Source organism: Cavia porcellus, unplaced genomic scaffold, assembly GCF_034190915.1.
Source record: "Cavia porcellus strain 051 isolate PalLab524CR breed Dunkin Hartley unplaced genomic scaffold, mCavPor4.1 scaffold_19, whole genome shotgun sequence".
In the NCBI taxonomy this organism is placed as follows: Eukaryota; Metazoa; Chordata; class Mammalia; order Rodentia; family Caviidae; genus Cavia; species Cavia porcellus.
This window is the reverse complement of record NW_026947502.1, coordinates 29,976,136-29,992,187: the sequence shown is the minus strand read 5'-3', so window position 1 is coordinate 29,992,187 and position 16,052 is coordinate 29,976,136. Positions and strand designations below refer to the sequence as shown.

The 16,052-nt window shown below is 39.8% G+C and overlaps 2 pseudogenes; both read right to left on the bottom strand.

Annotated features, from left to right (window-relative positions):
* Nucleotides 1-823: 823 nt before the first annotated feature.
* Nucleotides 824-5,307, bottom strand: LOC100722737 (signal recognition particle subunit SRP72-like; annotated as a pseudogene).
* Nucleotides 5,308-10,860: 5,553 nt separating this feature from the next.
* On the bottom strand, nucleotides 10,861-14,763 carry LOC100722457 (peptidyl-prolyl cis-trans isomerase D-like; annotated as a pseudogene).
* Between the last annotated feature and the right edge of the window lie 1,289 nt (nucleotides 14,764-16,052).

Below are 16,052 nucleotides of genomic sequence, written 5' to 3'. Positions count from 1 at the left end.
CCACCTTTTCTTCCTTTCTTCTTTTTGTGTTGCTGTTTGTTACTGGATCCTTTGTGAGGGTCTGGAGTCCTGGAGGGTAGATGTAACTTGTTTGGGTAGATACTGTTCTTGGAAAGGTAAGTGGACTGCTCAAGTTTTATGGCATGCTGGAAGTCCCTACAGTTGTTCCCAAAGTCCCTTTTCTGATCAGATCCTTCCATTTACCCCTCTTTTTTCCTTCGGCAGTAAGGACATTCTACCACAGGTAGCCATATTTCTGGATCTGATGTAACTCTTGGGTCTTAATGCTTAGGCAGTTTTCCTCTTTTTCTTTTTCAAATCTCCTTGTCCTGGATAAATAGTCCTTGGTTAATGATCTCTAGTAACTTTTCTACCATTTGTCCAAGTATACATAATGTTAGCCTAAATTGAGGCACAACTGGACCATTGAGGCAGACAAAGTTGAAGCAAAGTGTGAGGACTTGCTGACCAGGTGTAGTGGGGCCAAGGGTGCAAGGACCATTGGCCCTGGGCAAGGGGTGTGGGCATGTTTTAATAGGGGACACATTATGGTGGGGAGTGCAAATTTTGGGTCTCTGAGTATGGGTCTAAGGCTAGGTGATAGACAGGATACAGGGAATGCTGGAAGGCAGAGCATGTCTCTTGTGGTTTTTTGTGGAAGCAGCTCTTTGCGGGTTGAGCTGTGCAGGGAAGCCGCTGGCTTCCTGTTGAATATCATGCTCCCACAAGTGTGAATAACAGATCTGTTTGGGGAGTTTTTTTTCTCTCCTAGTTGGGCAGGGGTCTAATTCAGTGATTCAATGAATTGAATTGCAATAGTGATTCAATGAAACATAGCACCAGGAGAATTTCCCAAAGCCTCAACATCTACTTTTAGAGGGATACTATTTAGATGAGAGAAAATATTTACTGGAGCTATTGCTTTTTCTGGATCTACAAGTGAGTAAGCAGAAATAAGCTGTACCAAGGTGTATCTTTTGGATTTGTTTCTAGGGCTTTTCTAGGTCACTAATCACCTCCTTCATCTGCTCATATTTGAATTTGTCCCTTATCAAGGACAAATGGGCAGAAGATTTGGGCTGACGGTTTTGATACCAATGGATGGCCTGTATGAAGACCTCGATGACACTATCAGTATCTTCCTTGTGGCTGTACATCGTTGTTAATGCCAACATCCTTCTTGGCTTAATCTTTAACTCTTCTGAATTCTCAATGTCAGACATGCTTTGAAAATATTACCATGAGGAATTGTTACTTGTGCCATGGTCACCTAAATTTCAGCTGTACTTTCCAGATACTGACCTGAAAATTCCTGAAGGAGCTGTGTTATTTTTATATACTGTTTTTCATGGTAGCTTGGATTAACAGGCGGGAGATGCTCAAGACTTTGGGACTGCAAGCCAGCAGCTATTTTGCAGTATTGTTCTGCCTGGTTTGTGTACATAACAAGCAAAGCTTTGTTAAGTTCTACAGTTTACATTTGTTTCTGGTGAAACTGAAACTACTTCTTCTGCATTAATTTCATCTTGGAATCAAAGACATTTTAGTCCTTACCAAAGGTAATGCTATTTGCAATTACAGCTGGCAATCCCCAATTTGTTGGCATCAGTTTCATTATCTGATTGTAAACTGCAAAGCCTCTCCTGTACAGCCCCAAAGCTGCAGAATAATTCTGTTTGTGAGTCTTCCTCTGTCCCATCAGAATGTTCTGAAAATAAAAGGCACCAAAGATCTTCAGCTTTTTGTAGGATTTTTATTGCCTAGTTCAGCTGCCCTTATCCTATCAGTGCACATGCAACATGCTTGCACAGTTTGTGGGTGTCTTCTTGGAGGTCAATGTTCTTTGGAATTACTTTTTCCCATTTGTTTTGAGCTTTAACAACTTTCTTTATGATATTCATCTTGGGAATTTCGGATGAGATCTCTACACATAGCTAAGCATTCACCATAGCATTCCAACCAGTAGAGAACTTGTCTATAAAATCTCCTTTAGTTTGTCTGTCTGCTCATTGGTCCTTTTTGTTCTGTTGAACCTATATGCCCAATGCCTTCTCAAAGGAGGGAGTTATTGGCTAAGACTTTGGTATACTTATTGATACACTCAAAACTTCCTTGGAAGTTCCATTCTGAATAAGGCAGAACTCTCACTATCTGACTCTAGGACATACTGTTGGAGACCAGCCTATGCCTAGGTCCCTTTCCTAGGTGCTACCTGTGGGGAAACTGGCTGACCTTCCCCGTCCAGGCATTGTTTGCAGGGACCTAGACCTGCTACTAGTTTGTTCCTTGACCTGCAGGAACAAGGATGAATGACAAGGAGACACAGAGTTTAGCTTAACATGCAATAGCGAAGGGGCTCTTGTCTCTAGGGCGGCTGCCACCACCCTTCATGATGCCTTGCTCCTGGCTCACAGAGGAGGTAGATTAACCTTTAATCTTCCTCTGGTGTCCTACAACTGTAAAGTACAGTTGTCAAGATGGTATGATTTTGACAAAAGGATAGATACATAGACAAATGAAATAGAAACATGATGTAAAATCTAGAAATAGATTGTCACAAATAGAATCAACTTAATGATAAAGGTGCAACAGTGATTCAATGAATAAAAAGCCTTTTTAACAAAAAGAGCCAGAACATCCATTAAACAATAATATGAACCTTGACCTGACTTCGTGTTGCATATTGGTTACAAAAATTAATTCTACTAGGGGGCCGAGGATTTAGCTCAGTGGCATAAGTACCTGTGTGGCAAGTAAAGTGTTAGGTCATGAGTTCAATCCCCAGTACAAAAAAAAAAAAAGAAAAAAGGATGATAGATCTAAGTGTAAAACATAAAACTATACGGCTTTTGGTAGAAGACATAAGCAAAAAAGTTTTTTTTTCTGTCAACTAGGCGAAGATTTATTAGATCTGATGTCACTAGCAGTGTCCATAAAGACACAGTTGATAATTGGGCCTATTGAAAATTAAATATTTTTGCATTTAAGAGTACAGAAAGCTTGCTTTAATATTGGTAGAAAACATTTTCAAGTAAAATACAAAATAAAGCACTTGTATTTAAAGAGCTCAAAATTCAACAAAACTTAACGAAACATATTTTTAAAAATTAACAAAAGATTTGAACAGACTTTGTACCATAGAAGATATGAGGAAGGCAAATAAGCATGAAAAGATGCTTAGAACCATTAGTAATTGAGGAAATGCAAATTCTCAATGAAGAATCATTACATACTTATTAGAATAGCTAAATTAAAGAATACTGATAATACCCAGTACCGGAGCTCACATATTTCTAATAGGAATACAAATGGTAAAGTCACTTTGGAAAAGTATGGTAATATTTAAATAAGTAAACAAATATGTATATATGCCATATGATCCAGCAATCCCTTTTCCAGGCATTGATTCTAGAGAAAGGAAAACTTATATTCTCTTAAAGATCTGTGTATGGCAGTATTTCTCATAACTTTCAGAAATCATAAATCACCCAACTATTTGTTAATGGATTAACTATGTACAGCCACACAGTAGACTATTACTTGGTAATAGAAAAGAATAAATTATTGACACATGAGATAATATAAATGAATTTCAGATGCTTTATGTTAAGTAAAAGATGTCTCAAAAGGTTATAATACTAGTTACTAAATAACATTCTGGAAGAGGAGAAAATATAGAAACAGGTGAGATCATCATTGTCTCATGTGGTTTTGCAAAGGAGAGCAGCCTGTGTTTGTTATACAATTCTTACATAGATTATTATCACATATTTACATTCTTGTATAGTGCTGTAACCAGTGCATGCATGTTTCTTTCACTTAATATAGCACCTTTCTTTCACTTAACACAAAGCATCTGGTCAGACGCTATTTCTAGCAGCATTCCATACACAGAGGTCAATATTTTTGGTCGGATGCTATTTCTGTAGTGATAAACCATTTTGGTGCCTGGTCAGACATCTGTTAAGTCATTTCCCAGTGAGAGGAGGAGCTTAGATCCTGAATTATGCTACCCTGCGTGATCAGTTTTATGGCCACACTCCCACATGTTATTGCCATAGGTTGTATTCCACAAAGGACAATGCCTTGTCATTCCTGAGCTGCCCAAGCCGGCAGCCAGATAGTCAGGCCCCTAAAGATGGCCCAACTGTACATGCACACATGAAGGGGACCTTCCTTCTTCAGGCATCACAAGCAATCACATGGCCCAAAACTCTGCCCATTGGCTTGACCTGCCTGTTCCAGTCTCAAACCAGAGCACTTCCACACTGAGCTGGACATCTACGGTTGCCCATTGAGGTGATGGTGGTGTTGGGTCAGAGCTAGACCCATCAGTATACACAGCATCAGTTGGAGGTTCCTCTTTCTGTTCTGCATAGGGACTAGGGATCATGTCCTATAGACAGTCTTCCCAGATGGGTTCCTAGGCAGAAACTATTGCCGATTCAGCTGTCAATGGACTGGCTAAAAAAGAGACTCTGTTGGAGGTACATTCCCCAACATAAGAGAATGGGGGCCTGTGACACTCCACTCTGTGGATGGGCTGGCTATTCATGTCCATCCTTAACCCTCTATCAGGTATTTTGTCTATACTTTCATTATCTGTTGTACTATGATCCTCCCAAGAGTGCAGAGCAGAATACCACATTGCTGTTTCTAAATCAAGGAATACTGGCTTTTGGCTCCCTTCCATAACTATGACCAGCACCCCTGTTTTTGCCATGGGCCCCAGCCAAATCCATTATACAGTATCATCTCCTCTGATGGTTAAGATATTAGGCCAGTTATGGTTAATGATTCACAGGGTTTGCACTTTATGCAACAGCCCTCTTTGAGTCCTGAAAAGCAGCTTCCATGGTATTTATCCAGCTAGCAGATTTCACTGTGTCTGTCAAGCCTCGTGTTGTGCTCTTTTTGGTCCTCTGGTATAAAGGGCACAGTAGCTCAGTGTGGTATCTCTGCCAAAAACCTAGCCAAACCACACAGGCCTGTAATTGGCATACGGTCATGGGACCATGTAACACCCAAGAATCTGACAGAGAAGCCAGTTCGCTGGACCACATCTTTTTCCATGGCCTACCCCTATGTCAATAAAGCTTCCTTCAGACTGTACACAGTAGTCTACAAATCTGCCACGCAACCACAATCTGATTACCTGCTTTTAGAGAAGCCAGTGCTTCCTGTTTCTTGCAACTTTGGATCTGCAATAGCCATCCATTGCTTAAGGTCCTCTATCTGCTGTAGCTGGACAAAGCCATCCACTTCTTGATTTATGCAGTGGAAGGGAGTGAAGAATCTCCCTGACATTTCACGGTGAGGAGGAGAAATTTGTCTATTGTTTCCAACATTTGTAAGATATTCCAGGGCTCCAAATGGACTGTTTCCTAGTTTTCTGGGGTCTTCCAAGCCACCAAGAAGGTAGCTGTAGATAGCTGTGGTGAGATCATGGGTCATATATCAGCCATTCCCTAGCACTCTCTCTTTGCTTTTTGGGGTTAAGGACCGGTGAGAGAATGAGAAAAATAAAGAAAAGACAAAGCTGGGGTGTCTCCTTTAAGGCTGTGGAGATCTTTTTTTTTTTTTTTTTTCAGGTGGCCCTCTTATGGCCTCTATAGGCCTCTATGGCCTCCATAGCCTCCATGGGACCATTCATCTCAACATCGTATTGAGTATCCCAGTTGTCAGCACACTGTGGGGGGGGGGCTGGCAAGGGAAATATTCATAGGCAAGGTCTCCAGATTAAAGCACACACACATGCAAGACATCAGCAACAACATCAGGCAGCAGGAGCAAAGCACAGCATGAAAGCAGCCTGTGTCTTTACTGTATAATTCTTATTCACAACCTTGTAGAGTGTTATAACCAGGGCCTGTGTGTTCATTTCTGTTAAGTTTTGGTTATGTGATGGTATTCTGCTGAGTACCTGAACTGTACAAGCAGGGTCACATTCTCAGGTGTCCTTCGATGCTCCACACATGGAAAAAAGCAAACTTTAGTATTTTGTATTTAAAAAGTTAAAAAAGAAACAGATTTCTGCTTTTATGTATGAGTACTGGCATTCAGTAAAGTTTATCTTTTCATAAGGGGTGCTTAACAAATAGTCATAGCTCTTTTTCTGAGTGCTTTGAAATAAAGGTCCTATATTAGAACTTAGTTAGATTTCTCATTGATGAGCCACAATATCTGATACCTACAGTTTAAAGGGGGAAAGATTTAATTTGGCTCATGGTTTCAAGGGATTCAGTCCATAATTGACAAAAGGGTAGGGCAGGGGATTGCTGTTTACTTTATGGGAGGCAGAAAGCGGAGACAGAATGAAGAAGGAACTGGACACAAGAATATACCTTTCAGGTCATGCCCCAGTGACTTACCTCCTGTAGGGAGTCACTGAAACTGGAGATTGATTTTATGTGTAGGGCTAAAGCAAGGACAGCCCAGAAAAAACAGAAAGACCGAAACAAGCTATGCAAACAAGTTGTTCCAGCACCAAAAAGGCAAGGGCCCCAGGCCTGCCAAGCAATGGGGTGCTAGGCAGAGGGGCTGAAATTGACATCATCTTTCCCAGTATATAAATTAAGGTGCTAGAGGATAGCACCTCAAGAGGATAAGAGGGCCACCTGAAAAAAAAAAAAAAAAAAAAAGATCTCCACAGCCTTATAGGAGACACCCCAGCTTTGTCTTTTCTTTATTTTTCTCATTCTGTCACGGGTCCTTAACCCCAAGAACCTCAGGGGCCGCACTGGGTCGCAGCAGATTGCGCCAGAAGGTGGACTGGATAAGAGATCGAGGGTGAGGGGACACTTCCCATGTGTGCGTAACTAGGGGGAGAAGTGCATTGGTATAGGTCAGTAGTCATCACTGGAGTGTATTGATATTGGCTTCATCAGGTGTAATGAGTGGGTCATTGAAACACCCCTATTTTCTAGGGCCAGTTATAAATGAGCCTGAGAAAAATCCCTTCCCCTGAAAAGAAAAAAAAGAAGTATCAGAGATTGATTATATTAGCTATGTAATTATGGGACAAACTTATCCAAAAGAATTACAAATGTATAAGAAACTGTTGTATGCTTGATTCCAGTATTTACATTCCTTCTGTGGATCTGGATTAGACAGAGTCTTAATAACCTTAAGCTTCTTGAGACAATAACAAGGGAAGTGGCTCTAGGCATTCTTTCATGAATCAGGTCCCGAACAGGGAAAAGATGGCAGCATGACCACCACCCTGATAACCTTGATTGATCCAAGATGCCCAGGAGATGATAAACAAAAATTAAAAAGGTCCAAATAGATGATAGAAGTACATGCTAAGTCCTATGACAAAAATATGTTAATTATAGATAAGATTTTGTCTTTTTCAAATTCTTTGATAGGAGATCTCTGCTAACTGACCTACAACAAATCTGACTAGTCCATTTAAAATTACACATCTACAATTATAAAAATTTTATGTAATGCAATTTGGCTAAAATATATTTGAGTGCACTTTGATTGTGTAAGATGTTCGTCAGTCTGCCTGTGACTGTCTGTTTGTCCAGTCTGTTAAGCTGTTGCTGGAAGTTGCTGAGCTACTGATTGCTCACACTTGTGGAGCCAATAGCACAAGTGCCTGTACAGCAGTGTCCATGTGGCACAGGGTGCCTGAGAAACATCCTGAGGGCATGGGTTGCTGGAGGTGACAAGTGTTTCAACCCCGAGGACACAGGGTGTAAGAAGCGAGCTAGTTCAGCAAAGGGGCATGAAATAGCCCCCAGGAACTTGGAGGGTTCTTGTGGACACCAACAACTCTGCATTTGTTTCTGTTTGTTTGAATCTGTACAGATTGTCTTCCATGTTTGTCTATGTGTCCGTTTGTCTGTGAACAGCTGTTCTTTTTATTTTGAGCTCAGCAATTTTCCTTTTTCTTTTGCATTTATAGATAATTTAGTCAAGGTTTATTTGAGTTATAGAATTAACAAAACATGCTTTCACTTGGGTTCCTAGTTAGTCAAAATGATGCTAAAGTCAGTTGTGTAAATGTAGTGTAAATTGTTGCTTATCATAATTTGAGAGTCATTGTTCAAAAGTAATATGTTAAATTTTATGATTGGAGTTTTGTAATGTACATTGTTGCTTATCATAATTTGAGAGTCTCTCATTGTTCAAAAATAATCTGTTAAATTTTATGATTGGAGTTTTCGTAAGAAAAAATTGTTATAAAAAGGATTAAATAAAATCTCTTGGGGTTAGGATTATTGGACAGGATTTCAATTGATGAATAAGAAAGTGGCCACCTGATAACATTTTACCAGCTCTTGTTCATTGATTGGAGGACCTGATGATCTCCATAGCCCTATGGGAGATGCCGTAGCTTTGTCTTTTATTTTTCTCATCCTCTTGCCAGTCCTTAACCTCAAGAACCTCAGGAGCCACACTGGATTGTGGCAACCTCCAATCATCCAACTGTGAACTCACTGATAAATGTAGTGCCTCCATGGTCCAATCACCTTCTAACAGCTTCACCTTAAACACCTGAGACTCCTAGGGGACATTTTCAGCTCTAAATCATAACAGAAGCACAAGGTATTAACATGCTTGTGTGCAGGTCCTGCCGTGCTGCCTACTGCCTTGTAAACTGTGTGTATTCCTCTACAGAAAGGATAATAATTGTCAATATCCTGTTGTGTAGATGACTTAATATAGTCAAGAATTTAATGAATGTTCTCTATTCTTATTAGTATCACTTATTGTTTTCTCTATACAGTCATGTGTCACCTAACAATAGAATACGTTCTGAAAAATTCATTATTAGGCAGTTTTGTTATCATGTAATCATTGAGTGTATTTTCACAAACACAGATGGGATAGCTTATTACACACCTATACTACGTGGTGTAGCCACAGTGACATATGTGGTCCCTCATTGACTGAGATGTCTTTATATAGTATGTATTTGTGTTGATTTTTGTAAAGACAAGCAAGGGAGGTGCAGTACGTGCGTCCCTGGGTAAGCAACCAAGACAGGCTCCACCGGCACCTGCCTTTGCTGACCAAAATAGCAAATGTGATGGTAGGAGAGCACGGACTGTGAAGCTGTTTGGGTTCCCTAAGATTCCTGGCCCCGAGGTAGGGAAAGGAGACTCTGAGAGAGTTCCTGTGTATAATTAATGTGGTCTTTCCTCTTGCCATTGGCGAGGCTCACTTCCCCAGCCTGAGGGAGGACCCCTCCTCCTCCTTTTGAGACTGGTGGCATAAAGTGACTGAAGCATTAATAATTGATTGGCTGGCTGTAATACTGGGCTCTATTTAAGGATCTCTTGAAATTTTATTTCAGATCTCTGAAAGACTAGTTTTATTAGTGCCTCTAATACTTTTCTGTGGGAGCTTCTGGTTTGTATGAAGCCTATGCGTTGTCATTTGCTTTCCAGAGAGTCTTTGTGTCTAACAGAGGCTTCCTAGCAGCTTGAGAGCTTTGGGTTGTAGAGAGTGACAGCTGTATACTTTGTTCTCTGTGGTGTGTGTTTGACTTTTTGATCTTATTACTGCTTGGATATGTAAAAATTTAGGAAAGCAAGTAGGGAAGAATAGAGATCGAGGTGGATTTTTTAGTAGTGTATTGAGCACTTAATAAAAGGGACCTAATTCTAAGACTTAACAATATTGTTAATACTGGGAAATATTGCATTTAAGAATGCTAAGAAATAAGAATTTAAAGGTGACTATAACTTTGTCATTAGAACAAAGCATTCAGGATAAGGGCTATGGAAATCCTTAAATCATTTACTATTGTGTGTGTGTGTGTGTGTGTGTGTGTGTATGTGTGTACTTGGTTTTATTACACAAAGGAATTGTCGTAGCTTATGGAAGATACAGAAAAATAGTTAAATAAGAAACACAAAATTAGGATTATAAAAGTAGAAATTAGGGGCTGGGGGTTTAGCTCAGCGGCGTAAGCGCCTGCCTTGCAAGCAGGCAGTTGTGAGTTCGATCCCTGGTACCGATAAAAAGGAAAAACTCCAAAAAAAAAAAAAAAATAGTAGAAATTAGACTAGAAAGTCAAGACTAAGTCAAGCAGAGAAGTTGAAGAGAAATATGCAAAAGAATTAAGGCTGAATTGAATAATTGAACTAAAATTTTGGTTCTCAATTCTCTGGCAGCAAAGTGAAAAAGAGGGTAAGTCAGTTTGTTATTTTTTTTTGTGGGTCTTTTTCGTTTTTTAAAATTTTATCGGTACCAGGGATCGAACTCACAACTGCCTGCTTGCAAGGCAGGCGCTTATGTCGCTGAGCTAAATCCCCAGCCCCTAGTTTGTTATTTTTTATTAAAATGGAAAACACATCTCAGCTCCTCAGGAAAGCAGAGCTTTTATTAGCTCTTGTCTTCAAAAAAGATGGTTCGTATAGGGCATTACATACATATTATATCAATAACATCCTTTTAGTATATTTTAATGTATGTTACCAAAAAAAAAAGCCAACTATACATAAAAATTTATAGAAAAGATTGACAAGGCAAGTAAGCAAAAATAAAAGAAAAATTCTCCATAATCATAACTCCAAGAGATACCACTGCATTCTGCTGTATGTCCTTTGAGACTTTTCCTTTATTCATATTTGCACATAAAATATGTATTTGCTTTGGTGTCATAAAAATCCGTTCAGGGACAGACAAAGCAAGTATGATAAGATAAATAGAGAAAAATGCTCAATATAATTTTCTGTGACATTTTTATTACGAGGGAAACTATCAGTATTTTTAAACTATAAGTAATGAGAAACTGAAGGGTTAAAGGAAACACATTCTGGATCATAATATAAACATAACTCCTACATTGTCTTATTGCCTTAAACTATCAATGAATAATACTTAAGGCCAATTGAATCCTTATAAAGCAAGCATTTTTGCATATACTGCCTTCTCTTTATCTTTTGTTTGATTTTCAGCTACTTTGCTTGGATAGCTTTGTCTTCTGGTGCTGTCTCTTCAGCTTTCTTAAGGTCAGTCAATATTTGATCATATATTTTTTTGAGACAGAGTCTTGCTATGTAGCTCAGGCTGATACTCAGTATGTAGCCTAGAGTGGTCTCACATTCACAGCAATCCTCCTGCCTCAGCCTCCCAAATGCTGGAATGCCAGGTGTGTACCACCATGCCTGGCTTTGATCATATTCTTTTAATCCTTGCCATCCTTGAGTTCTGTAATTCAGTGCCTTGGTAGTTGATGGGTCTATGTGAAGAGCCTCTACAAAACTGCTGATTACTCCCTGCCAATTTAACATCGTTAGCTTATAAGCACTGATATTTGGTACACAGCTTACAGCTCTAGGTTGCAGCCTGAATCTATCTGCTTCCTTAAAAACAGTCTTTGAACTATCCACAAACCTTACCACTTCTGTGTATGTTTAAATTTTCATCTCCCAGTTGTGAGATTTGAAAAAAGTATTTCCAATTTTTTAAGTCTCTTGTTATTAATAAAACTTTATATTTATGTTTTCTATATCTTTTAAATGTATCTCTGTTTTCAGAGAAATCTGGATGACTATTTCCAGAACCTTCTTGTAGGGGATATTCTCCAATCATCACCTCCTTTCATTTCTCCACACTCTGCAAATAATGGACAATTTAGCAGGTTTTGCATTGTTTAGTTCTACATTTTCCAGTATCCTTGCCACTGAATACTCTTCCTTAATTATTTGACCAAATGCCACATGTTTCTCATCCAAATGAGGGTTTGGAACTGTTGTGACAAAGAATTGAGAACTATTTGTGCTGCAGCCTGCATTTGCCATGCTCCGTAAACTCTCACAATTATGCTTACAATATAAATTTCATCTTCAAATTTTCAGCCGTACTTTTTCTACCTGTTCATTGTGACTTTAGAAGTCTCTACCCTGAGTCATAAATTTCTTAATAATTCAGTGGAAAGGAATGAAATGAAGGGGTCTTCTAGCCTTGAGTGCAGTGCCTTTTTTGTTTTTCTGGGTTTTAAAAATTTCTTTCTTTTTTTCTTTCTTTCTCTCCTTCCTTCCTTCCTTTTTAAAAATCTTTTTAAGACAGGCTTTCACTATGCAGTTCAGGCTGGCTTTGAGTTTACTTTGTAGCCCAGAATGGCCTCAAATTCCCAGAAATCCTCCTGCCTCATCTTCTTCAGTGCTGAGATTACAGGTGTGTGCTACCACGTCTGGCTCCAATGCCTTTTTCTTCTATAACTAATGTGCAAAAATTTTCTGCAGTTTTGGGTTCAGTCTCTGCTAACAGTTGTAAAAGAATTTGACCAATTTATTCCTCTCCAGTGTCCACATCTAAGGAGACATAGGGGTTACTTAGGTTTGAGGGCTTGGCTTGTGGGGTTGTTGCAACATCTTGATTTGTAAACACCGTGGAAGCAGGATTTAGGCATTCTGTGCGTGACTGGCCACTCAAATTTGAGTGCCTAAATAAAATGCAAGCAATCCTGTAGGCAAATGGCAAGTAAAGGGCTGGTAAGTATTAGTAGACCATTTTCATTTATTGGACATGCCTAAAGGCCTGGCAGTATAATAAACACTTTTATAAGCTGCTAGCTGATTTTTACAACAAAACTTTCTCAGATTACCTTATCACCATTTTATGACTCTATGAAGATAAACTCAAGGTTACTCAGATCTAGGTTGGTCTAAAAGCTTGTATGTTTTCTATTGCAGTGGGTTGCTTTATCTATGTAACTATTGCTTGTCTCTTTCTACAGAGCGAACCTTGGCTCTGAGAGATCGATTCATCTTACTTTTGCTGGAGCGAAGCAGTCTGTACCTCGGTTTCTAGGACAAGGCCACTGTTTCTCATGAGTTTGGCAGGCAAGAGAGGCATACGGAGCTCAGGTTGCTGATACGCGTTGTGATTTGACTGTCACCTGGTAGTATAGACACTTCCCCCCTTGTTCCCTGTGAAACCACCAAGGTATACTGTTCTGCTGAAGCTTAGATATTCTTCCTGTCCCAGATCCTGAACTCCCCTTAAACTCTCTGTGAACTCATTCCTATGCTGATTATAAAAAGAAACAAGCTGCAGTGGCTGGCCAGTCCTTTCTCCCTTCAGGAGAGGAGCTCCACCTGACCTCAGCTCTCTGCATCTTGATTCTTTTCTTTTCATCATTCACTGTCTTCCCCCTAGAGGACTGAGAGCTGCACTGCATGCAGCATATTTTATTTTAAGCCTAGGTGAGAGATGGAGCCAGGTCTTTCATCTCAGGGTTCTGACCTTGCTTTTGCCCTGAGTATAGCATCCTCAAGAATGTTCCATTCTAGGGATGGTGATTTAGCTCAGTGGCATAAGCACCTGCCTTGCAAGTGTGTAGTCATGAGCTCGATCCCCGGTACAAAAAAAGAGAACGTTCCATTCCAATTTTCTACTACTTTGCATAGCCAACATATTGCCATTCAAATGCCTGAAGAGCACTTATTTTCATGATTTCTCTAGAAGGTCAATGAGAATAAACTTGGGTGTATTAGCTCTTGCTTTTGTAATTATCTGCCATCATAATGGTTTCTGCTGCCCCTTTTCTGGATGTACTGTATCTCCTTGACACTGTGACCCAATGCCATAATTTGGCCCATGTATTACTTAAGTTATAACTTTCTCTACTATCCTTTTGTATTTTTTTGTTTTCTACTCTGGATGTAAAACTAGAAAACCTACAACTTGTTAGTTGAATAAGAAGAGATTTGTGATTTTAAACTAAATGAACAATTTCAGTAAGAGTAAAATTACCAATGTACACATCAATGCAGAAATCCCTAGTTTGTGGCAGCCTCAAGCTACAAGATTCATGCTTGCTATGGACTGTGTCTTGGTGTCCCCCCAAAGCTTCATGCAGTCATACATGGGCCATTTCCAGAGGTGGCTAGATCTAGGGTGTGTGACACCGGAACTGATTCACGGTGCACTAGGATTAAAGGTGTGAGCGTTACTTGCTCTAAGTAGCCGTGATAAGATATAAAGGATAGAAAAAGCTGTGGCCATCCCTTGCTTGCTTTGCTATCTTCTCCCTGCCATGAACTGTTTCTTTTTTTGCTGTGTTCCACTCTGCCTTGGAGCCAGCTGATTATGGACTGAAACCTCTATAAATTGAGTGAAATAAACATTGGGTGTCAGGCATTTTTCTCAGCAATGAAAGAAATTTAACTAAGACAATGCTTTACAGCTTTCTTTCCTTGACTACACAGTTCTAGATGGCTGGATATCCAGCCACAGAGCAGTTAAGAAAATGAGTTTTGAATGTGGGTTTTTGTTAGGTGACTCAGACTCAGGACTAAATGGGTTAGTCAGGTATCTTAGTTACTTTTCTCATTGCTGAGAAAACAAAAATACCTGACACCCAAAGTTAAAGGAGGAAAGATTTAGCTTATAGTTTGTAGAAGTTTCATTTTATAATTGGCTGACTCCAAGGCAGGGTGGCATGGCAAAGGGGCATCACAGAGGAGAAACAGTTCATAGTGGGCAGAAGGCAGCAAAGCAGCAGTAAGCAATAAGTGATATCGGCAGCCTTACTTCTGTCTCTTGTATTCTGTCCAGGCCACCCACCCTTAGGATGGGTAGTACTCATACCCAGGTTGGGCTTTGCCATTATCTGTCTCTAGAACGAGGCCAAACCAATCAGTTGACTGACTTAATAATCACACGTCCTCCTCCCAGCATCCCATACACCAGATCCACTCACTTCTGAAAAATCCTACCTATAACTGCAGGAGGTTTTGGGGGGACATCTAGACACAAAGCCATAATATCAGGTTTCTGATTTTTCAGGTTCATATCTAGCAAGTTATTAATTTCTCAGACCAGGCATAGCAGAGATTTATAATGAAAATAATAGTAAGCTAGGCAAGGTGGTTAGATCAATTATAGGCAAATAATTTAGTGGGCATAGAAAAGCTCAGGCTGTGACAGTGACATGCTTTTCATTGATAGTGACTTTATAAGCAGCATGAGTTGGTTTTCCATTATCAAAACAAAATATATGAGACTGGGTTAACTTAGTCTATAAATTTAGAGGTGGAATGTCCAAAGAGCACGGCCTTGGCCCTGGTGAGGACTTCCTTGGTTGCATCACATCATGGCAGACAGCAGCATCATGGGGTAGTGTGAGAAAGGGATCACATGGTGAAACTGAATGCCAGAGAACAATTCAGGGGTCAAGATTTTTCTTTTTCTCTTGTGGTACTGTTGTTTGAACATAGGCTCTCATGCATACTAGCCATGTAAGTATTCTACCACTGAGTTAGGTCTTCAACCCTTTTTACTTTGTGAGAGTCTTAAGTTGCCCAGACTGGTCTCAAAGCTGCAATCCTCCTGTTTCTGTATTCCAAGGTAGCTAGTATTACATGCATATGCCACCATCCTGGACTACCTTGTTTTTTAAAAACAATCCTCAAGTGAGTAATAAGTTCCATACCAATTCCTTCTGAGGTTGTTATCCCCAGTGACACAATGACCTTCTGGTAGACACCACCTCTTAAAGGTGCCACTACCTCTGGTTAACAAATCACATCCAAACCATAGCACAAGTCTTACTAAGAAATAACATTAAAACATAAGCCAAAGAATAAGACTCTAGAGTAACCTATTATTTTTGGTTATTGTTGCTTCTGATATTTTGCTGATATCTAAGTGTCTTTGTAGGTTTTGATCCAGGGCAGAATAAACCTACTTCTCATAGAAAATGTTGAATTCATGTAAGTTGAACATGTGTGCCTTGTGGGTTATTTCCCTGCTCTAAACTGTATGGGCACAAAGTCTGCAGCCAGAGTCCTGGTCGATTTTGCTGCATGAGAGATGGGGAGATTAGTCAGGGGAGTTCTGACCAGAAGTCAATAGATCAAGGAACAGGTTAAGCTTAGTCAAGGGTAAGCTTGACTTAGCAGGAAACTGACTGAGATGTGGAGTTCTAGAAAGGAAGCAGGAAAAGGGAAACCTTGGGAGGTTCTACAGGATTTTGTGCATGTGTGTTATAAACTAGTTGGGGTGTGATATAATGTGTGGATGGGCTATGTTTAGAGTGGCCAGCAAAGGGCATAGTATTTCCTTGAGACTTTTCCTCTTTT